Below are 24,536 nucleotides of genomic sequence, written 5' to 3'. Positions count from 1 at the left end.
TACGATCTGATGGGTAAATAGTACAAGCATATAAGTCGAAGTTTATTTGTTCCTTTTATCCTATGCGGCTAAAAGAGATATCTTGGGCCCCTCGATGATTTGGTTTGACTTAGGCTTTTGAGAGCTACGATTGCTAATCGGATTTTGGGTTGCCTTCACCAAAGCAACTTGACTGGATGAATAATGGAGAAAAAGGTTATTATGGTTTATTAATATATTATATGAATAATATATTAAAGCAAAAATCAAATTGTTTAATTAAAACTTGTCAAGAATTAATGTAGAATTAATTTTATGGTCAAAAGAGATTAATTCAATCAAGGGACTGATACTGTAATTATAAGATAGTTACAAGGTTGGGTTTAGGATCCATAAGGAAGCAATGGACGAATTCTATGTGGGGGTCCATATAGAAGTCATCCAAAGGGCCTTCGGGAAGGATCCTTTGGGCTGCTTATGGACTAAGCAACTAGATTAGGGTTTTGACTGAAACCCTAACTGCTCAGCTATATAAGGAACCCTTGGGGTAACCAAAATCGGCCACTTGAACCCTAAGAAGGATAGCCAGCCGATTTTTGAGCCTCCTCTTTCTCTCTCTCTCTCTCTAAGATTCTCCAATTATTTTTTGTGTTTGTGATCCATTAAGGAATCACATTTGAGGTGTTAGGTTCTCAAAGGTTCAAGATCATCAAGCTACAATCAAAGGTAACATTCTAACTTGATTATTAGATGTTGATTTTGATTTTTGTAGTCTAGTATTGTGGTTTGCAAGCTTTGGATGATTATTGCATGTATAATTAGAAAAACCTAGATCCAAAGCTTTAGGGTTTGCATGTGCACCATAGGATTGATGTTTTGCTCATAACCCAACAACTATTCCCTTACTGGCTCCCCACCGATCTCTCCAAGATAGAGAGGTTTGTTAACGGACTACCAGAAGACTTTGGTCCAATGGTAAATATGGCAACTGCTTTGAAGACAACCGTCAAATTAACCAGGAATTTAGAGACCTAACTTCAGGATAAGGGTCTGGAAAGAGTAGATGTAGGAGAGAAAAGGAAGCTTAATGGATCTTCAATGTTCACCAGGAATAGCAGATTTTCAAAATCTGGTTCCAAAAAGTTTGGAGGTGGAGGAGAAGCAAAATGGTGCCAGAGGTGCGAGAAGAAGCACTCCAGGAAGTGTGGCGAGGAGTTGACCTGTCTCAAGTAAAGAAGGACTTCTCATTACACCGATGAGTGTACATCCATCAAAAGGGTATGTTATGGTTGTAACGAAGAAGGGCATATTGTGAAGGACTGCCTGAAGAAGAAGGAGCCTGCAAAGCCTAATGTGCCGCCAAGTCCAAAGGCAAGAGCATTCCGGATGACTCTAGAAGAAACAAGGGATTAAGTAGATGTCGCTTCAGGTACCTTTCTTGTAAATGGATTGCCTGCCAATATACTGTTTGATTCTGGAGCTAATTACTCTTTATGTCGCATAAATTTTGTAGAATACTATCATTGCCTGTAGATAAACTAGATAGTGCTCTAGTAGTAGAAGTTGTTAGTGGTAATTGCATACCTATTAGTGATTGTATTAGAAACATCATCATCGACTTGAATAGGAATAAATTCCATGAGGAATTGTTGCCCATTGAGTTAAACGACTTCAACATTGTGTTTGGGATGGATTGGATGAGTGTGAATGATGCCGACATCAAGTGTAGAAAGAAGATTGTAGTGACCAAACCACCTGAAATAGAATCATTTATGGTGTATGGGGACAAACGTAGAGTAAAATCTGGAATCATCTCCCTGATGAAAGCAAGAAAGTATTTGTCAAAAGGATGTACATCATACTTGGCATTCGTGATCGATGAAAAGAAGGAGAAGAATGAGATACGAAGGATACCCGTGGTGTGCGACATTCCAGAAGTCTTTCCTGAAGATCTTCCTAGATTTCCCCCTGATAGACAAGTAGATTTTAGGATATACTTGTTACCCCAAACCACACCTATAGAGAAAGCATCTTACGGATTAGCATCGATGGAGATGAAGGAGCTTATGATGCAACTTCAGGAGTTGTTGGAAAAATGTTTCATTAGATCTAGTTCATCACCCTGGGGAGCTCCGATGCTATTCGTGAACAATAAGGATATGAGTATGAGGATGTGAATAGATTATATAGCGCTAACAAAGCAACGATAAAGAACTAGTATCGTTTGCCAAGGATTGATGACTTGTTCGATCAGCTACAAGGTGAGAGTTATCTCCCGAAGATCGATCTTAGTCCAAGATATCATTAGCTAAAGGTGAGAGAGAAAGGATATAGAGAAGACTGCATTCAGAACGAGATATGGACACTATGAGTTTTTGGTTATGTCGTTCGGACTAACAATTGCCCTAGAAACATTTATGGATTTGATGTATGTGGTATGTAAACCTTTCCTACTCAAATCCGTAATAGTTTTTATCTATGACATTCTCATATATTCAAAGAGCCATAAGTAGCATTAAAAGCACTTAAGAGATGTGTTAGAAGTTCTCAAGAAGGAGAAGTTGTACACAAAGTTCTCCAAGTGTGATTTTTGGATTCATGAAGTCCAATTCTTGGGTTATGTGGTTAAATAATAAGGAATAATAGTTGAACCAACAAAGATTGAAGTTGTGATGAAGTGGAAATGACCAATAAGTCCCATCAAGATTCGAAGCTTTCTGGGATTATCTGGATATTACAAAAGGTTTATCCAAGGCTTTTCCTCGATTGCTGCACCATTAACAACTTTTACACATAAAGGGGATACATATACATGGAGTGAGAAGCATGCAAAAGCTTTCGAGTAATTAAAGAAGAAGTTGTGTGAAGCACATATTCTTTCTTTACCAGACATAGTTGAAGACATCACAGTTATAGTGATGCGTTTGGAGTTGGTTTAGGATGTGTTTTGGCCCAGAGAGATAAAGTAATAGCATATACATCTTGAAAACTCGAGGAAAACGAGAAGAACTACCCCACTCATGATCTAGAGTTGGCAACGATAGTGTTTTCATTAAAGATATGGAGGTATTATCTTTATGACATGAAGTGTAAGTTGTACAATGATCATAAGAGTCTCCAGTATCTTTTCGATCAAAAGGTGTTGAATATGAGACAACGACGATGACTAGAATTACCCAAGGATTATGAATGCGAGATACTTTACCACCCTGGTAAAGCCAATATCGTAGCAGATTCTTTGAGTAGAAAGATAACTCTAGAAAGAAAGAAGCCAAGGGCATTAAGAATTTAGATTGTCTCAACAATTGTAGAAAGTATTAAGAAAGCTCAGGAGGAAGCTTTGGAAGGAGATAATTTAAAAGAAGAGCCTTTAGGCAAAACATTGGAATTCGGTATAAACAGTGAAGGATTAAAGGTATTCCAAAATAAGATTTGGGTGCCTTAGATGGGAGGAATGAGAGATCTTCTCATAGAAGAAGCCCAAAAGACCATGTACTCGATTCATCCCGGCAGTACCAAGATGTATAGGGATCTGAAACCTTACTATTAGTGGCCGTCGACGAAGCTCGATGTTGCTAAGTATGTGATTGAGTGTGTAACATGCACAAGATTTAAGGTGCAACATTAGAAACCGTATGGGAGTTTCGAGGCCTTACCGGTGCCCATGGGTAAATGGGAGGACATTAGTATGGATTTTGTGACTAAACTACCTAGAAGAAAGAGTGGTCACGACAGGATTTGGGTAATAGTGGATCGTGACAGTCGTTTCACCTCAAGATTTTGGAAGAGACTACAAGAAGATATGGACACAAAGTTGTGTTTGAGTACAACCTACCATCCACAGACTGATGGTCAGAGTGAAAGGAATTCAAAAAATGGAAGACGTGTTGAGAAAATGCACCCTAGAATTCCAAGGTAACTAGGATGAGCATCTACTCCAAGTAGAGTTTTCCTACAAAAATAGTTATCATTTGAGCACTAAGATGACACCTTATAAAGCCCTGTACGGATAGAAGTGTCGTACAACGTCTTTTTGTCTTAAAGCTGGAGAAAATCAGTTCATGGGACCAGTTATAGTCCATCAGACTGCTAGAAAGCTAAAGGTGATTACAGAAAGGATGTTAGCAGCTCAAGATCGTCAAAAGAGTTATGCTGACAAGAAGCAACAACTAATGACTTTTGAAGTTGGAGATTTGGTGTTACTCAAAGTCTCTCCATGGAAGGGACTTATAAGATTTAGAAAGAGAGGGAGGCTGATTCCAAAATTTATTGGGCCATTTAAAGTTCTTTAGAAAGTTGAGAACCAAGCTTACAAGTTGGAATTTCTAGAAGAATTGGATGGCATTCATAACACTTTCCACGTGTGTTATATGAGGAAGTTCGCGGGAGAAGTACTCGATACAATCGCACCTTCAGAGATAAGGATTGATGAAGAAAAAAGGTTAATCAAAGAGCCTGAAGTGATTGTTGACCGTAAAAGAAGTTACGACGTAAGATGATCGATTTATTGCTTGTATGATGGAAACATTTGAATGGTCTGAACCTCACTTGGGAGACATAATACGAGATGAAGAGTCGCTATATACATCTATTTGCATAGCATGATTCCTAGGGTGCAATCATCCTAAAGGGGAGAGAATTGTAACACTCGTGTTTCCCGCTAGGAATTAATAATATGATATAATAGTTATGGTCAACAATTGTAACCTATTTGAGGTAATAAAGTTAAATTATTTGAATATTATGTGTTACATGTGTACTTATTTGTATGTGTGCCTATAACAATATAATAAAATAGGAATAATATACTCGTCTAAAATAGAATAATAATTAGGTTGAATATCCTTGATGAAAGTTGAAGTAGTCGTAACGAGGATTTTGGATGTATAAAGAACGCTTAAACCGGACTTACAGCGAAGAACTTATGCGCATTTGAAGATTCGCAATTCAATCCAATACGTCAACGCGCATTGTAAAAAGTAAATTTTTGTTAAGTTACTTTTTAGCCTTAGTGATCTAGACGGAAGTTATATTAATCGTTAAACCGAGAGCATGCATATAAAGAAAGTCTAAATTGGAATTCATTAAGGGAAGTTATGATTTTTCTAAGATTCAGCGTAGTAATATACATCTTGGAAGTCGAATTTTAGATCGGTTGATTTTTAGCAAAAATGATCTAAATAAGAATTGAAGATCTCATTAATAGGAGTTCAACGATATAAAGACAATAAAAAATGAACGTCAGATGAGAAAGTTATGCATTTTATATGAGATTTAATAGTCTAAGCTTGTGTAAAATAAATAAAGTCAAAATTAGCCAACAAAGTCTAAATGATAGTTGTAAATCTTGTCGAGTACTTTCCATGGATATAAAGAACGTCAAAAATGAAGTTCGTATGAAGAAGTGTTGCAATTTTGAAATTCACAAATTCATTGCACGCACATGCGCCGCACGCATAACCTTCTAGAAGCTACGCACATCGTGATGTGTTTTGAGCATTCTAACACTTCCTAAGTGTACATGCAACCCTAATAACATTGGATCTATGTCGGTCTAATTATCATGCAAAGTTGAATTCCAAGGTTATATTCCTATCTAGCATACATGGGGAACAATTTTGAACTTGAATGAAAGATAGAATAACCTACCTTGTTGTTGCTTATGATCCTTGAAACCTTGTGAGCCTAGCACCCCAAGTATGATGCCTCAAATGCTTAACACAACACCAAATGGTTTTGGAATGACTTTAGAGAGAATACACACTTCTAAAATCGGCCTAGCCCTCTTCTTTCATATGTGTAGCCAATTTTGGTGGAGAATGGGTTTCTTATATAGTGTTGACACATCTAGGGTTACACCATGTAAACCCTAATGTGTCATGACTCTTCATTTCCATGACCCATGGGTTTGTAACACCCATGGAGCACCCTATGGGTGGCACCCAACTTGATAATTCATGGAGCCTCTTAGCCCACTATACAAGTTATGGATGATTTACATAATCAACCCATATATTTAATTAGTTATCTTTTAATCACTTAATTAATTCTAAATTAATTCTTGATCAAACTAATTAAATATTATTATTAATATATTAGAACTTATAATATATTAATAATTCCCAAGTGTTATTTCTCTCATTTATTCTAGCTAATTGCATGGTGCCATGCAACCCAAATGGACCATGTCGGGTCAGGTCAAGTACATACCATAAATAGTTATGGACTTAGACACCTTATCCAACAGTCTCACACTTGGATAAGTCTAATAACTATAATTGTAATACTTCAGGAACTGAATGGCAATTGTAGCTCTTTCAAGGTCTCTCGGAACTGAGAAGATGGTGATACGCCATTTAAGATAAGTGATCATATAATCCTCTGTTCTAGATATCAGCCGGACAAATACATGGAACAATGTCTTACTTATTTCCAATAGTTTGTTTCCCGATTTCTGATTTGTTTGACAAAGAACTTAATTAAACACATCAACTTAGTTCTGACCGGGCCCGGTACATAGGTCAAAACAAAATCATCGAGGGGCCCATATATCAGCTTCTAATCCAAGAAGGAACAGATAAACTTCGACTCATATATTTGTTCTACCACTCATTGAATTATACACAAAAGCACGTTTTATAACATCGAGTTACCAATGTGTTTTCGTACAATCAATGCATAACCAACTCGTAAGTAACAAATCATATCTCTAGGTTTGAAGACTTATATGATATTACCGTCTCACGATCACTCGAGATAAATTCCATGAAGTGATTCCAGTGAGCGTGGGTTGAGTCCAATGCTCAGAACTTATGAGCACTCATGATTGTTGTAGCCATGTCCAACACCTTAGATCTCTGCAACCAATCATGACAGTCTTGATTCATACCTACTTCCGACAGATGACCGAATGTGGAGGTTTGAATAATATGATATACCAAACAAAATTATTCTGGAAGTCAAAACATGCAAAAGAAATATAGTAAACGATCAACCAGAGATAGCAACACTTTACTCATAAATAAAACACCTTTTATTCATCATCTGATGTCAATTACACTTTACAAATTTCGAGGGTGTCTAACTACTAAATCTAATATCATCCTTCAGCCCTATGCTCCGAGCATGCTGGAGATGCTTAACCCGAGTCAGTCCCTTCGTGAGGGGATCTGCTGGATTCTCATCCGATGATACCCTCTTCGCCACGAGGAGTCCTTCTTCTATTCGATGTCTGATAAAATGGTATTTTCTGTCGATGTGTCTGGATCTCCCGTGATCCCTTGGTTCCTTGGCTAAGGCAACAACACTTTCACTATCACAGAAAATTTCCATTGGCTCTTTAATAGCTAGTACAACTCCAAGGTCTCTAATGATGTTCTTCAGCCATATTGCCTACTTTGCTGCCTCGCCAGCTGCAATATACTCTGATTCGCAAGTTGAATCAACCACTGTCTCTTGCTTGGAACTCTTCCAAGAAATTGCTCCTCCGTTTAGGGTAAAGTCCCAGCCTGACTGAGAGCGGAAATTATCCCTATCCGTCTGAAAGCTAGCATCACTATACCCTACAACTCTCAAGTCATCACTCCCACCGAGGGTAAGGACCCAGTCCTTATTCCTCCGTAGGTACTTGAGGATAGTCTTTACCGCAGTCCAGTGTGCCTTGCCAGGTTTCCCCTGATACCTGCTAACCATGCTCAAGGAAAAGGCTACATCAGGTCGAGTACATGTCATAGCATACATGATCGATCCTACAGCTGAAGCATAAGGTATTCGGCTCATTTCTGCTATCTCAGCCTCAGTACTAGGGCTTTGTGTCTTACTCAGTCTGGCGTTACTCTGGATGGGTAACTCTCCTTTCTTGGAGTCCTGCATGTTGAATCTCTTCAGCACCTTATCCAAGTAGGTACTCTGACTAAGTCCAATTAGTCTTTTACTCCAATCTCTCAAGATCCTTATCCCTAGAATATAGGAAGCTTCTCCTAGGTCCTTCATAGAGAAACACTTCCCAAGCCAGGACTTAACTTCCTGCAGAGTTGGGATGTCATTTCCTATGACTAGTATGTCATCCACATACAATACCAAAAAGCTAACTATACTCCCACTAGCTTTGACATACACTGAAGACTCATCTTCACTCCTAGAAAACCCAAATTCCTTGACCTTTTCATCAAAGCAAAGATTCCATCTGTGAGGTGCTTGCTTCAATCCATAAATGGATTTCTCAAGCTTACACACTCTATTAGGGTACTCGTTGCTGACAAAACCCTCTGGCTGACTCATGTAAACATCTTCAGCCAACTTTCCATTAAGGAAAGCGGTTTTGACATCCATTTGCCATATTTCATAGTCATGAAATGCGGCTATGGATAACAGAACCCTAATAGACTTAATCTTGGCCACTAGAGAAAGGTCTCATCATAATCAACTCCCAGAGTTTGTGAGAAACCCTTTGCAACCAGTCGTTCCTTATAAATGTGTACCTTACCATCCATGTCGGTCTTTTTCTTGAAGATCCATTTGCACCCTACAGTCTTACGACCTGGTACATTCTCAACCAAGTTCCAAACTTGATTGTCATCCATGGACTGTATCTCGCTGTCTATTGCCTCTTTCAACTTGGCTGACTCAGGACCTGCCATGGCTTCGGTGTAATTGTTAGGTTCATCCAGACCTATCAGTGTCTCATCACTGATAAGTGTATCACCTTCCGCAGTAATATGGAATCCATAGTAATGCTCAGGTGCATTCCTAACCCTTGTGGAATGCCTCAGAGGTATAGACTTGTCAATTGGCTCAACAGGAGTTTCCTCCTCAAGTTGAGTGTTATGGTTTGAAGTTCCTTCACCACTTGACTCTTGAATTTCTTCAAGGTCAACTTGCCTCCCACTGTTTCCTTGGCTTATGAACTCTGTCTCTCTCTCTTTCTCTCTCTCTCTCTCTCTCTCTCTCTCTCTCTCTCTCTCTCTCTCTCTCTTAAGAAAGCCCTCCTAGCTCCAAAGACTACATTTTCACTAGGTCTGTAGAAGTGGTAACCAAAGGATTGTTGTAGGTAGCCGATGAAAATACACCTCTCGCTTCGAGGTTCGAGCTTATCATGAGTCTCGCGTCTCATGAAAGCCTCGCAACCCCAAATCTTGATGTGGTCTAGTTTGGGTACTTTATCAGTCCACATCTCATGAGGAGTTTTGGCAACTTTATTTGTAGGGACTAGATTAAGGATATGGGCGGCAGTATTTAAGGCATACCCCCAAAAATGAGATTGGTAGCGAAGCTTAACTCATCATGGAACGAACCATATCCAACAAGGTTCGATTACGCCTCTCAGCCACAACATTCAACTGCGATGTCCTGGGAGGTGTCAATTGTGAGACAATCCCACATTCCTTAAGATAGTCGAGGAACTCTGAACTAAGATACTCACCACCTCGATCGGATCGAAGCATCTTAATGTTCCTACCCAATTGATTCTCGACTTCCTGTTTAAATTCCTTAAACTTTTCGACAGTCTCTGACTTATGCTTGATTAAGTAGACATATCCATATCTACTATATTCATCAGTAAAAGTTCAATAATAACGATTAGCATCCGTTGTGGCATGTTTGAAGGGCCCACACACATCCGTGTATACAATATCCAACAAACCTTCACCCCTCTCACAAGAACCTATGAAGGGCGACTTTGTCATTTTTCCAACTAAGCATGATTCGCAACTGTCATCTGAATTTAGGTCAAATGACTCCAAGACTCCATCCTTTTGGAGTTGGCCTATGCATTTCTTGTTTATATGTCCAAGACGACAATGCCATAACGATGCTTTATCCAAGTTATTATCATTAACAGAATCCATACACAATACATTATTTCCTAGGTTATCAACCACATATACTATTTCATACATGCCATCACAAGGTAATGCTTTAAAATAAAGAACATTATTAATGAATGCATTAATCGAACCAACTTCATTATCAAATGAAAAGGTGAAACCTTGTTTATACAATGCATGAAAGGAAATAATGTTTCTTTCCATTTCTGGCGAATAACAACACTTATTCAAATCTAAACTAAATCCACTACTTAGCGATAAAGTATAAACTCCAATCTTGGTGACAGGTAAAGCTTTCCTATTCCCCATGATTAAGTTTATTCTTCCTTGCTCCACATTCTCGCTTCTTCTTAGTCCCTGCAAATCAGAACAGATATGAATACCACAACCGGTATCAAGGACCCAAGAGTTAGAATGGGGTGAGTTATTAGATAAGATAGTGTAAATACCTGCATGGTTGGGTTTAACTTTCCCATCCTTCACATCTTGCTGGTATTTTGGGCAGTTCCGCTTCCAATGTGACTTTTCATGGCAATAGAAGCATTTAGCCTCTTTTGGGGCCGAAGAAGGAGTGACGAAACCTTTCTTGGTTCCACTTGAAGAAGAGCCATCAAGGGTCCTAGACTTGGTACCCTTCGAAGAGCTCTTTCTCTTCTTCCCTCGACTTTTCCCGATTGCCAAAATCGAGATGGAGTTTGGAGTAGGAGTGTTAACAACCGACTTCCCCTTAAGACCTGTTTCTGTGGTCTTGAGAAGTCCCTAAAGTTTGCTGAGTGTGACCTCTTCCTTATTCATGTGATATGTCATGCGGAATTGATCATAACACGATGGTAAGGAGTGCAAAATGATATCTATTGCAAGCTCCTTCAGGAAGTTCACCTTAAGCTTCAGCAACTGATCCACATACCTTTGCATTTTCTGCATGTGTCTTGTGACAAATTCCCTATCCTTCATCATGGTTGTTATCATGGAGCAGATGATTTCATACCTCTCTTGTCGTGCACTTTGATGGTATCTTTCCATCAGATCTTGGTGCATTTCAAAAGGGTAGAAGTCCTCATAGGACTTTTGGAGTTCCGCTGTCATCGTGGCCATCATGATGCATGCCACTTTGGTAGCATCCCTTTCATGTGCCTGAAAGTCAACGATCTCTTGGAGAGTTGCAGTGGTCTCATCAATCTCCTTAAGCTCCTTGTCGAGGACATATTCTTTGTCCTCGTAGCGGGTAATCATCATGATGTTTCTGATCCATTCATTGAAGTTGGATCCATCAAAAGTGACTTTCCCACACAAGTTCCTAAGGGTAAAGGAGCCATTAGGATAACAGCCAGAAGCAACATTGTTTGAAGACATCTGAAGGAAGATGACAAGATTAGTTTAGCTATTAAGAGAGTCCTTAATAATACACCCAAATGTAATATTAACGCTAGGATCCAATCACAATATATTATAACTTAGAAGAGGTATGCCGTAATCCAAGCTATAACATATTTGAAAGGTAGGTGAATGACGATTCACCACTATCCACCATGAAAAACGAAATATTAAAATATTAGGTTTTTGATTGGTTCTTAGAAATTCCTAGATTCTTTTTAGATTCAGTGAACTTTTCAAAGGCATGTTTCAATCTCGAGTGTGCCCTCCAAGTTTTATGACTGGGATACCGAGGATCACAAAACGAGGTGTAAAGTAACCATGCAAATCACTTGGTACCCTTAAAGTTTATCACTCAATCGATGTGCTGGTAAACCACACACGCTCCACCGATACTATGATAAACCTTAAGTCACCCTTTACCTACCTTGGTAAGTCCAAGTTACTGTGCCGGTTAACCACACACGCTCCACCAACGACTTAAACAAAGTGTAAACTGTAATTTCATGGATTAGCACCTTATTCACATTTTTCCTAAAGTAACTAAGATTGAGAATTTAATAAAAGTATTTAGTTACTTTATAATATTCATCATACTTTTAATGAGAATTTATAAGTCCTTGTCTTACCCGTTCGGCTAACGACCTTCCACCGATCAAGGAAGCGGTGGGTGAGAGTGGACACCCATTAAGTTGCCATTTTATAGGCAACAACCTTATACCCCCCTTATAGACCGGCTTCGTGAATGAGGCGTACTAGCGGTAAGACGACTTGCTCTATATATATATATATATATATATATATATATATATATATATATATATATATATATATATATATATATATATATATATATATACATATATATATATATATACATATATATATATATATACATATATATATATATATATATATATATATATATATATATATATATATTATTAACTTATAATATTATAAAGTATAAGGGTTGAATTTTAACTTTTAAAATTCTAAGGGTTGGAACTAAAGTTTTAATCAAGACTTTACTTGTTCCAAAACTTGAGGGCAAGTTTTGTAAACTTTCAAAACTTTTCATTTCTTGTAACTTATGAGTTAATTGAGTAATAAAATAAAGAGTCTTCATTTTTATAACTCTTGTGTTGTTTTAATGGTTTTAATAAAAGTGTGACTTTTGATTTTCCATAACTTGAGGACAAGTTATGGACTCCATTAAATCACATTATGATCAAGAATTAAACTACCAAGTAGGTTACAAATAATTCCTATGATCATCTAATCTTCATAAGTTCAAGAACATGAATATAAACATTTTCAAGAATCAAAAATTACACTTAAAACTTTGTAATTTTGATAATTTCAATTGCAAATGGATTAGCATAAACATTACACCATCTAAAACAAGTTTTCAAGTACCAAAACAGTTTAGGGTAATGTTTCTAGTCCATTTCCAGCAACAAAAGTCGAAAAACTACATTCTGAGGCTCCTACTCATCGAGTGCACAAATCTACTCAGCGAGTAGGATGAACTTACACATGAACTCGGCGAGTCCCCCCATGGACTCGGCGAGTTCATCAGGCAGATTGCACAATATCGACTTTTTCCAACAATTTTGCACAAATAACAAACAAACAAGCCTAGTCTCCGATACCACTGATGTGTTTTGACCATTCTAACACTTCCTAAGTGTACATGCAACCCTAATAACATTGGATCTATGTCTGTCTAATTATCATGCGAAGTTGAAATCCAAGGTTATATTCCTATCTAGCATACATGGGGAACAATTTTTAACTTGAATGAAAGATAGAATAACTTACCTTGTTGTTGCTTATGATCCTTGAAAGCTTGTGAGCCTAGCACCCCAAGTGTGATGCCTCAAATGCTTCACACAACACCAAATGCTTTTGGAATGACTTTAGAGAGAATACACACTTCTAAAATCGGCCTAGCCCTTTTGTTTCATATGTGTAGCCGATTTTGGTGGAGAATGGGTTTCTTATATAGTGTTGACACATCTAGCGTTACACCATGTAAACCCTAATGTGTCATGACTCTTCATTTCCATGACCCATGGGTTTGTAACTCCCATGGAGCATCCTATGGGTGGAACCCAACTTGATAATCCATGGAGCCTCTTAGCCCACTATACAAGTTATGGATAATTTACATAATCATCCCATATATTTAATTAGTTATCTTTTGATCACTTAAGTAATTCTAAATTAATTATTGATCAAACTACTTAAATAATATTATTAATATATTAGAACTTATAATATATTAATAATTCCCAAGTGTTATTTCTCTCATTTAGTCTATCTAATTGCATGGTGCCATGCAACCCAAATGAACCATGCCGGGTCGGGTCAAGTACATACCAGAAATAGTTATGGACTTAGACACCTTATCCAACACATCGCCCCTGCAGAAAGTCGCCACGTTTCAGCGTACCTAAGGAGCCACATCAACCTTATACGCGATGTGTGTTGGGATGTTTAGTATTGTGTCAATTATATTTTGTACTATATTAGTCCATTTTGCAATAGGTTGGGCCTATCCACCCGGTCTTTAACGTTTGTAGGGTTAGGCTATATATAGTGCTTGCATGCACCGTATTAGGGTATCGATTATATTTTGCCCTACTTGACTTTACAATATAAGTTCTTCATCGAGCTCTTCTAAGTCATTGGTTTTTAATCATTTGACACAACTTCGATCTTTGCATTCATTGTGTGATTTACTTTTTTGTTTAGAATCTATCTATCAACTCATAATTATTCTAACAATTGGTATTAGAGCAGGAGATTATGTAAACCATACACAATTCGTCTGTCGAGTTTTCTAGGGTTTTTCTCTTTTATTGGATCTGTTCTAGCCGTCTTCATCGCTTTTCATCAATTGTAGATTTTGGATCTTGATCCTTATTTTACCCTAAAATCGATCAAAGTTTTACACATCTGATTCTTTACATGTTTTTAGTGAATCGACAACATGCATTCAAAAGATCCTCATACTCTATCCTTCAACCTCTCCAATAGTGTTGGTTCCACAACCAGAATCCCTATTTTATTTCCACAAGATTACGAAGTATGGGCGCTACATTTTGAAGACTATATGCTCGGTCTTGAAGATCATGGTATGTTGATATGGGAAGCAATAACCCAACAGACATTCTCACATACTGGTACCAGGAGAATTATTAAAGCTCAAGCAGACTATCATGATCTTATTCTTGAGGTTACGAATGTTTCTCAAGATTAAGGCTATAAGAATTATCAGATTCTCTCTACCACCAAATACGTTTCGATTGGTGAGCTCATGTGAGATTGTGAAGGAAATATAGGACATGTTGAAAGAATTTTATTCTAGTGATGCAGATCTTGAAAATTATGTTCAAACATTACTCCTTTCTAAGTAGGGTGCTTTTTCCCAGAAGTCCGACGAAAAGCTTGATCATACTTACAATTGCTTTAACCATCTTTTAAGAAGGATGATTAAGCACAACTTGAGGTGTGAAAAGATTGAGCAAAAGGTCACTGTTGGGTCAAAAATATGGTATATACTTTACTTTTCTAAGCAACTATATTTTTCAGTCTAGGACCGTAAACAACCTGGTGTTTACGGCTGTATGGGTGTTCACGGTCGTGAACCTATTTACGGTCGTGAATGTGTGTTTGGTCAAATAATGGGTTTTCGGTCAAGGCCTTACGTCCACACATATATATATATATATATATATATATATATATATATATATATATATATATATATATATATATATATATAGTGTTAGTGGAGTCATAAGTGTGTATGGTTAGAGAGGAGCATTCATTCATATCATGTGCTAAGAGAGAGAAAGTTAGAGAGAGAACTAGTGTGTGTTTTTGGATCTTCTGTTGGAGCATCATTCATATTATTGAATACATCATAGATTCATCATCTTCTTCTTCTTCTTCTTCTTCTTCCATATTTGATCTTGCATCATCCAATTGATTGGGATTCCACACCATCAATTGGATCTGATTGATATGTCAAGAAAATTTGGGACTTACAGTTGGTATCAATCATTTTGGCAAGATCTGGAGCGTTTTTGCACTATTTCTTCAAGGATTTTGTGTTTTTGGATAGTTTTTGACAAAATATTGGGGGTTTGTTCTTTGTGTTTTTCATAAAAATGACTTTTTGATCGAGTTTGGTGCTAAAAAGTCAAAAAATCGCGAGTTCTGGCAGCCATTTTCGCACAGCTCCGAAGTGTTTGCGGTTCGAAGAAGGGTTTACGACCGATCCGAAGAAGGGTTTACGGTCGAGCCGAAGAAGCTTTTACGGCCAGCTTCAGACGTTTTCGGTCGCGAACCTCGCACATGTTCGGTCCACGTGTTCGGCTCGTATTCTCGGTCAGCAGGAGTTCTCGGCCAGCAAGTTTACGGTCCAACTCAATCTCGGATTCAGCCTTCGCACTCACGCGCGTAGTCCTCGCACACGGCTTATTTTCAAAAATCCTGGGGTGGAGGAGGATCGAACCCGGGTCTCTTTCCTTCTACCTCCAACACCTTACCAGTTGGACTAGCAAGCCACATGTTAAACATCATCCTTCTTTAAATCAAATAACTTCGTTATTTCAGTTCATATTTTCGGAATTCTGACAAATTTTGTCTAAAAAATTAATTTTTCAAACTTTCAAATTTCATTTTCAACCCAAAACTTTGACTTTGAATTTTTTACTATTATTTTTGTCTTTTGACCATAAAATTTTGATTTTGATTTTCTCGTTTGACCTTTGACTTTAAACTTTGACTTTCTCGATTAACCTTCAAATTTTTACTTTTAGCTTTTCGGTTTGACTTCTAAGTTTGACTTTTAAGTTTGACTTATTAAGCTTGACTTTTAAGGTTGACTTTTGAGGTTTTAAGTCAAAGGGCAATTTAAAAAAAACAATGAGTTCTTCAAACATTCCGGTCAATGAAGTTTCATGTTCTCAATCGTGGAAGCTGCGATTAAATTTCTTCTTGAACAAAATGATTTGCTAAAAAGGGAAAATGAGGACCGTAAGTATGAAAGATATACTCTTAGGAAGGCCCAAAAACCCTTAAAAACACAACTAAAGGCCAAAACTTAGGATTTTCGAAAACTTCAAGAGGAATATAACAACAAATGTGAAAATTATAACTATATTAAGAGACAACTTGTCGAATTAACTACCGAACTTGATGCATTAAAAGCTAAATATAAAGACGATGAATTCAACTTTAAGAAATTCGATGTATCAAGTGAGGTAGTTGCTTCCATGATTGAAAAAAAAAACTAAATTTTAAAGATAATCAAAATAAGGGTCTGGGGTATAATAGTATTCCACCTCACTTTAATGACAACTATAACCCACCCCTTGAGACCAACGAGGAAGAAATGTCTGCTCAGTATGGGGATACCCCTATCCCAGTTTCAGACAAGACCGAACCATCTGGGCCTACTGAGGTTATTAAGGTGAATGTTTCTGATGCTTCTACTTCTTATGCAGGTAAAGTAGTGGAAGATGAGAACAAGGAGAACACTATTGAACTAACAAATGACTCCTTGAACTCTGAATCGGTTGCTTCTAATCATCATGTTGTTGATAAATACAGGCCACCAATTCAAGCTAAACAGAGTGCCTGTTGCAAGTGTGATTGCGGTAACAATAAGAGACAAGGCAAGGACATGCCACCAGGGGCAGGAAGAAACAATTCCAACATGAAGAAAAAGACATGTTTCTACTGTGGAACACCTGGTCACATTGCTATAAATTGTCCAAATCGCGCATATGTTCCCTACTATGCACAAGGATGCCAGAACGCACCAAGAGGAAGATTTTCCAAAAGAAACCCTTCGAGGCCACGTTCAAACAATGGTGACTGGAACGCGTAGAAGACCAAGAATCAAAATTCCAAAGTCAAGAAGGGAATGTCGGCCAAGAAGTCCAATCCAAGAGATGCTCCAGTGAAACCAAGATCAGTTAGATCAAAGTCATCTCGAAGATCGACTTCAAGTTCAAAATCAAGTGCTGAGGCACCCATCCTATCGAACAAGAAATGGGTTAAACCCGACTATAGATGGGTACCAAAGGTTCAAACTCCAAAATCTTCTAATGACTCTAATATTTCTTCATCTTCTGTTTGTGATAAGCAGGATATGTCATGGGAGAGAATACCTTGTGTAGATGACAAAGGTCGACCCAGTTTCAAAATGGATTGGGTTCCAAAGACCAACTGATCCTGCTCAGTGTCGAGCAGCTGTGAGACATATCATCAGACTTTGGTTTGTTGATAGTAGCTGTTCCAGGCACTTGATAGGAGGCATCTCTCAATTGTACAACATTCAGATATTTGTTTGAGAGTATGTGTCCGTTGCGGGAAAGGAAGAAAGGAAAGGATCACAAATGGGGTTTGTGCTTAATGAAGTAAAGAATTTTCAAATTTGTTCCTAGATTGAAACACAGCTAAGGCTGAATTCGTTGATGCTTGTGTCCTCAATTGTTGTGTTTCGGTTTGAATTCTTTTGATGCTCCTGAGTTTTTCTTAAAATGATTCGTTTCAAAGACAAATTTCTTTTAATTTTGTGCATTTATTTTATTTCTTCTGTGTGCTCAATTTAAGGGGGAGGAATCAAAATTTTTTAAAAAAATACAGTTTGTAATTTACTTTTGTTTTTGGTTAAATTTGTTCGTTATTTCTTATATGCACAAATTTAGGGGGGGGGAATTAAAAAATCAAAAAAATATTATAAAATTTCAAAATTACAAAAATATGTTTCTTTTTGTTTTTACTTCTTTTCAGAAAAATAAAAAATCCAAAAATATTGTTTTTGAGTGTATTTTACTTTTATTTTTATTTCCTAGTGTGCTAAGTTTACTCTTAATTTTTATGTTTATCTCAAAAATTCATTTGTCTTGGAAAGCGAATTCAGAAGAAGATGAAACTCAAGGAGATTATATCGAGATATTCTGATCAAGGACAAGAAACCTGAAAGTAGAAAGGAATTGACGGTCATTACACTTCACACTGCTTTCACAAGGAATTGACGGAAAATTCATATGAGAGTGATACTCTTTCATATTGAGACATATACTAATCTTAATATGAGTCTTCACATCAAATGTTAATGATCAAAGGTCATTTTCACCATGACCAATGTGAAACACCCAACAATTCTTTACCTATATCTAAAATTTTATCCATCAAATCACTTCCACGTACCGGTACACCTTGAGGTTGGAGTATAAAACAACTCGGCTGACAATTGCCAAAAAGTATGTGTTTATGATCTTAGATGTCGTTGTCACAATGACTCTAAGTGAAACCCAAAATCCAAAACCATTTAATTCTAAATTGACGGTGAACATTTTTAATTTTCTAGATTTCACCCATGAATTGACGGATAATGGCTCATACCTGGTGTGACATTGTACAAAATGCCAGTCAGTCAGTTTCTATTTAAGAACTGCCATATCTAAGGAATTGAAAGTCTGAAACTGTACAAATTGTCAAATTGGTCTTGTTAGCTTTCTTTACCTAAGAACTGTCACGACACCAGGGCGATTCACCTAATAGGGAAATATGTATCGCTGAATGTCTTGCCAAGGGCCAAGTTAACTCATTAACTTGATAACTATATTGAGATCTATGAGAAAGGATATACATGGGCTAACATCAAAACTAGCCACGAGTAGTTCTCCGATACTCAACAAATCGCATTGCGTTCCTCCGAGTTCACACAGATATTGCGAGAAGTCTCTTTCTGAGCCAAAGATTCAGCCTTGAACAACTGTGGTGAGAAGGGTCTTTATGATTCTTTCTGTGATCCACATGGACTTTTTAGTCAAGGTTACTTTTCAAGGCACAATGGATATCATTCAAGAACATTCATTCGAAGGAACTAGAAGTGAAGATCATTTTTCAACATACAATCTTTCAACCCCAGAAGCAAGGTGAATCTGACTTGAATATTATGTGACGAATTGCATTAAAGCCTCCTCAATCAATTTGTTTCTATTTATGTACCTGCTGAAGTGATCCAAAAGTTCATTCTCTGTTCTCTCTGAAGATTCTCAAGCTGAAAGCGCTATTTTTCAAGAATCTCTACATCAAGCCTCCTCACCCAGCGTTCGTTCAAAGCTAAATTCTGAAGAAATTCCCATTTATTCAAGATGAAGTCATTCAACTAAAAGATTCAGTTCTTCATCTTGAATTTTTGAAGAAATTGAAGATTAACGCTAAAGCCAAGCTCCAAATGAAGATTGACAAGAAAAGCTAGCTACATTCTTAGGGGGTTTGTTGGGTCAAAGAAAAGAAAGCTATAAACCAAGGGGGGATTGTTGGGTCAAAAATATGTTTTATACTTTACTTTTCTAGGCAACTATATTTTTCAGTCTAGGACCGTCAACAGCCTGGTGTTTACAGTTGTATGGGTGTTCACGGCCATGAACCTGTTTACGGTTGTGAACGTGTTTTCGGTCAAATAATGGTTTTCGGTCAATGCCTTGTTTTTTGGGCTTGGCCTTAGGTCCATATATATATAGTCTTAGTGGAGTCATAAGTGTGTACGATTAGAGAGGAGCATTCATTCATATCATGTGCTAAGAGAGAGAAAGTTAGAGAGAGAACTAGTGTGTGTTGTTGGATATTGTGTTGGATCATCATTCATATTTTTGAATACATCATAGATTCATTTTCTTCTTCTACTCCTTCTTCCATATTTGATCTTGCATCTTCCAATTGATTGGGCTTCCGCACCATCAATTGGATCTGATTGATACGTCAAGAAAATTTAGGACTTACAGTCACCTTTATGAATGGTTTAAGACCTGAATGAAAGGCAGTTGTTTCCACAGTCAAAGCTCATGAACAATTCAAGAATTATTCTTTGGCGCATTTAATGGGAATACATAGGAACCACAAAGATGAAGTAACAAAGGAAGGAAAAGTTGTTTCGGGTATGGGTTCGTTGGCCCTAGTGGCGAAGGTCAAAAAGGTTGCAGAAGATGATTCGGAGTCCGATCTCTCCGACTGCAAACTCTCAAATGAGGAATATGCTTTGATGGTTTCAAACCCCAAAAGATTCGCCAAAAAGAAATTTGGACATCTTAAAAACAAAAATTGGTAGAGGAATTACAGTTCAAAAAAGGCTTAGGATGAAAGTATCAACAATGCTCAAAAGGATGAAGTGAAGAAGGAGAAAAAGGTGATGGAAGAGTCCGGCTATGATTGCAACTACTGTTACGGCAAAACTCATTTGGCCAAGGAGTGCATGTTGAGAATAATGAATGAGAAGAAAGGCAGAGAAGATGATGAGGCTTACTATCTTAGAAAGTTACTATAAGTCCCCAAAACTAAGAACCAACTAGTGATCAACAAAATGAAAAAGCCAAAATGATAAGAACAAGAAGGAGTAGAGGCAAGATCAATTCCAAATGCATGATTTTAGTTGAAATGATCGTCAGGTTTAATCGATGCAAAACACACACAAATGACCGAAAATAGCTAGCTTACATCTAGCAGCCTATGACACTATTTATAGGGAAAAGTAGCAACAAACAGTTTACAACCGAAAACACTATAGGACCGAAAACGTTTCGTTTTCGGTCCACCCAACCGAAAACCCATAAAGAGCCCAAACAATGAGTAATAAAGTCTACGAAACATAAATGCCTAGATCAAACCAACAAAAAAAGTCCTAACAGTCTCCCCCTTAGTTTGAAGCTAGCATGAGTTCAATCTTTTTCAATGAGCAGCACATCAGATCTCCTTATAGCCCCTGACCACATCTTCTTGTTGATTATCTCTATGACCATACCAGTAAATTCTTTTGCAGAAGTCTCCAGAAGATCATCCTTCACCACGATTTGATGTTGAGCCAAAGTATGGATGTCACGTTCACCAAACTGCAAGAGATCCTTCGCTTCAACAAGACGAAAGACACTGGTCGGGAATTTGATGACTGCAATGGCTGTGACCTCATCATAAACCCAATATTCCATATCGTGTAGAGACCCATCACGAAACTGTTGAACAATAGGAATTAAATTCATCTGTTTGGTAGGAGGCCACATCGCATTTTTTTATGGTCAGGTGTGTTTTGGGATCAAATACATCCTTAGCTCTCTTAACAAAAGATTTTGCGGTCCTCCTTGCATCAAATTTCCTCTTTACTTGGTTCTCCAAAAAGAGTTTGAAATTAGTCCCTCGAGGGTCATTTGATGGATTATGGAAAGGAGCCTCTGCAAGTTCAGCAAGATCTACTTTCATCCAAGAACAGAAATCATTCTTGTGCTGATAGTACTCGAGATTTCCACTCTTCCTTTATACCACCCATATATTCTTTATGTCATGAAATCCCCACATTATAATTCCCGACCGGTCTCCATACTTGGCTTTGAACCGCTTTTTCCTGATCTCAGTCACACTTAATTGGGGTTGATCTCCACGAACATTTTTATCAGAATTCTTCATGAAGAGTAATCTCCCTTTTCTTTTAGTAGAGACTTGCTTCTGAGATCGCTTTAATGTAACTCTGTGATCACCATTGAAAAGTTCTTTTTCAAAGTGATCAACAATATGGGTTGTATTGACATGTTGAGGATCATCTTGTGAATCTTGAGTTGCTTGGGCAAGAGCACATTGGGAAGTCTCAGGTTCATTGGGTTGACCGACTGATGTTTTTGAATTTGTCGCCAAATTCACTTATCAACTTGTTCTTCAGATCAAAATAACCAGCAGTTAAAGCACCACGATTGAGCTGCAAGTCAGGGATTTTTTTTTATTTTTGTGCATTTTCTTTCTTGAGCTCAGAAACTCTAATTGTTGAGAGGAAAACTTGAGTCACACTTGAACAAACGTTAGAACAAGTGATAATGCGGAATAAAGTTTAACTCAAAGGATCATTAAAGCTCAACAATAATAATAAGTTAGAGTTAGAGACTTAGAGTGTTAGGTGCAGAAATATAAGGAAATACAAATGACAACAAGTATTATATCAAGTATACACATAAGTTGATACTTAACGAGAATTATAGGCAATCCAAGTTAGTGAGTGAGATCAAACTTAGAAAGACTTGCTCCGAAGAGAGATTTCAAACAGTTAAGATTATATTTAAGTGATGAGTAAGAAGGGAGTAAGATGAGCTATAAGATTCAAGATGCGTAAGAGATGTATTTTCATTCTGAAAATGAGAAATCTATTTATAGAGTCTCGAAGATTACAAAAGTCCTATCTGTTAAAAGTTGCCACGCAGGGCACATTGGATAAAAGAGAGTTCTTCTAAAAAAACAAATGAAGGACTAAGAGTAAGTGTTGATGATGATGACAGTGGTTGCGGTACTTGACTGCGGTGCGGAGCTTGACTGCGGTTCCTGATGACAGCTTCAGATCTCTTTTAAGTTTAAGAGGGTCACTTTTATGTTTCAGCAATTTCCCCCTAAGTGACATCTTCAACTTTTCTTTCATGTGTTGAGCTTGAGGAACTTCATGAGAATCCACCAGAACTTCTTGACTTCCTTAAGCCATGCAGTTCTCCTTGAGATTTCAAACTTTACTTCAGTAGTTGTGTGTTTTGATTTGTTGACTGCAGTTTGAGTGATCTCCAATTGCTTTTGGGTCATGCGGTTCATGAAAGTCATTGGGATGAAGTATTTTGTTTCATCATTTAAGCGTTTGAAAATGACTTCGAGATCTGGGAAGTTATTTGCTCCAAGAGATATTTTTTGAAAGCCTTCAGTTAGGACCGGAGCTGGTTCAAGAGGAGGAAGGTTGAACTTCTGAGCATGTGTCGAGTGGATGTCCACATCAATTCTTGCAAAGTCACACACAATCTCTTTCAGAAAGGTACATGCCATTTCAAACGCAATCGTCATCTTTGGGTGTTTTTCAGACTTGTTCAGAAATACCTTTGCAATCGGGAAGATTTCTTTTGGGTTCATGCAAGGAAAATCAGCTTGGGTTCAGATGTAGTCTGAGTTTCTTCTGGTGAGGGTATATTGGATGAATTCTGCCTTCATGAATTTTCAGGGCTTGTAATTTTTTACTGCGGTGGGTCTGTCGTTGGACCAGATCTTTTCGATTGCATATCCATGCTTAGCACGAAATTTGTTAAGTCTTTCAAACTCTAGTGGCAACCTTTTATCATCGGGAAGACTGCGGTCAAAGGATTCAAATACTGTGAAGTATTTTGCATTGGGAGAGATGGGAATGTCCCAAAAACCATCATGAGAAGGTTCTGTGTATGTGAGATAAGGCTTGTAATCATCATCAAGTAATCTTCTGTGCGGATTGACCTAGGAGTTGATGAGGGATTCATCCATTGTGATATCAAGACCATTTTCCCTCCAGATCAATTCAACAGATTTAGCTGATCTCCAGTCAGCTTTCTTTTGTTTAGTTGCGGGAGAGTCGGCGGAGTGTTCGGATGACATATAGGAAGCTAAGTTTTTGAAATGTGGAGGAGTCACAGGTCGCTTGAGAGAAGGGTGAGATTCTTGAATTGGTGGTTGTTGCGGTGGCGACTGATGACTTGGACTCCTTTGAGGAGAGGGAACATGTGTTCTCTTTTGTGGATATGGCTACGGTGAAGGTTGAGGAGTAGGAACTTTTTCTTGGTGCGGATGAGAATGCTGATGAGACATTTAATCTGAGTTTTTGTCTTCACTTCCCCCTCTTGAGGAAGGAGCATTTGGTACTTCCTCAAGCCATTACTTAATACCATCAATCTTTCCACAAACTTCGTCAAATTAAGCCTTTAGTGCATCAGCAAGTTGTTGGTTGTTTGGTATTGAGGTGTTAAAGAGCAATCTGTGAATCTGTTTGGTGAGGAACAAGATTTCTGGACCATGAAAGTTGGCGGATAAGGACCCGCGGAGGCTGTTGATGGTTGATTGTAGGACCGAAATGGCAGATTCATACGCATTGTGCGATTCATCAACAAGTTTATGAGATTGAGCAGGTTTATCCGAAATGATGGACTGAAGATTAGATTTGATGGAGGATACCTCATAGATAAGATTTTCGGCTGTGGTGATGAAATATTGATGATCAGCCTTGCGATTGTTATCCAGGGCTCGGATGCCCATTTCCACTTTAAGAGAGATGCGTTCTGCGGCAAGACGCTCTCCGGCTTCAAGTCTTTCAATGTGGTCAATGAGAGACTTCGGTCCAGGCATATCATAAGGTTGCGGTTAAGCAGATTTAACAGCAGCAAGGATTTGATCAACTTTATCTTGTAAATTCAAGAATTTTTTTTCTAGAGACAGCTAGCATCTTTTTCTTCTTCTTCTCCTTGGGCTTAGAAGTGGAATGCTGAGAGCCACTTGATTCTTCTTCGTCAA

Source organism: Lactuca serriola, chromosome 4, assembly GCF_051521515.1.
Source record: "Lactuca serriola cultivar US96UC23 chromosome 4, Lser_US96UC23_V15, whole genome shotgun sequence".
Lineage (NCBI taxonomy): Eukaryota > Viridiplantae > Streptophyta > Magnoliopsida > Asterales > Asteraceae > Lactuca > Lactuca serriola.
The sequence above is the reverse complement of the archived record's forward strand: the minus strand, read 5'-3'. Positions refer to the sequence as shown.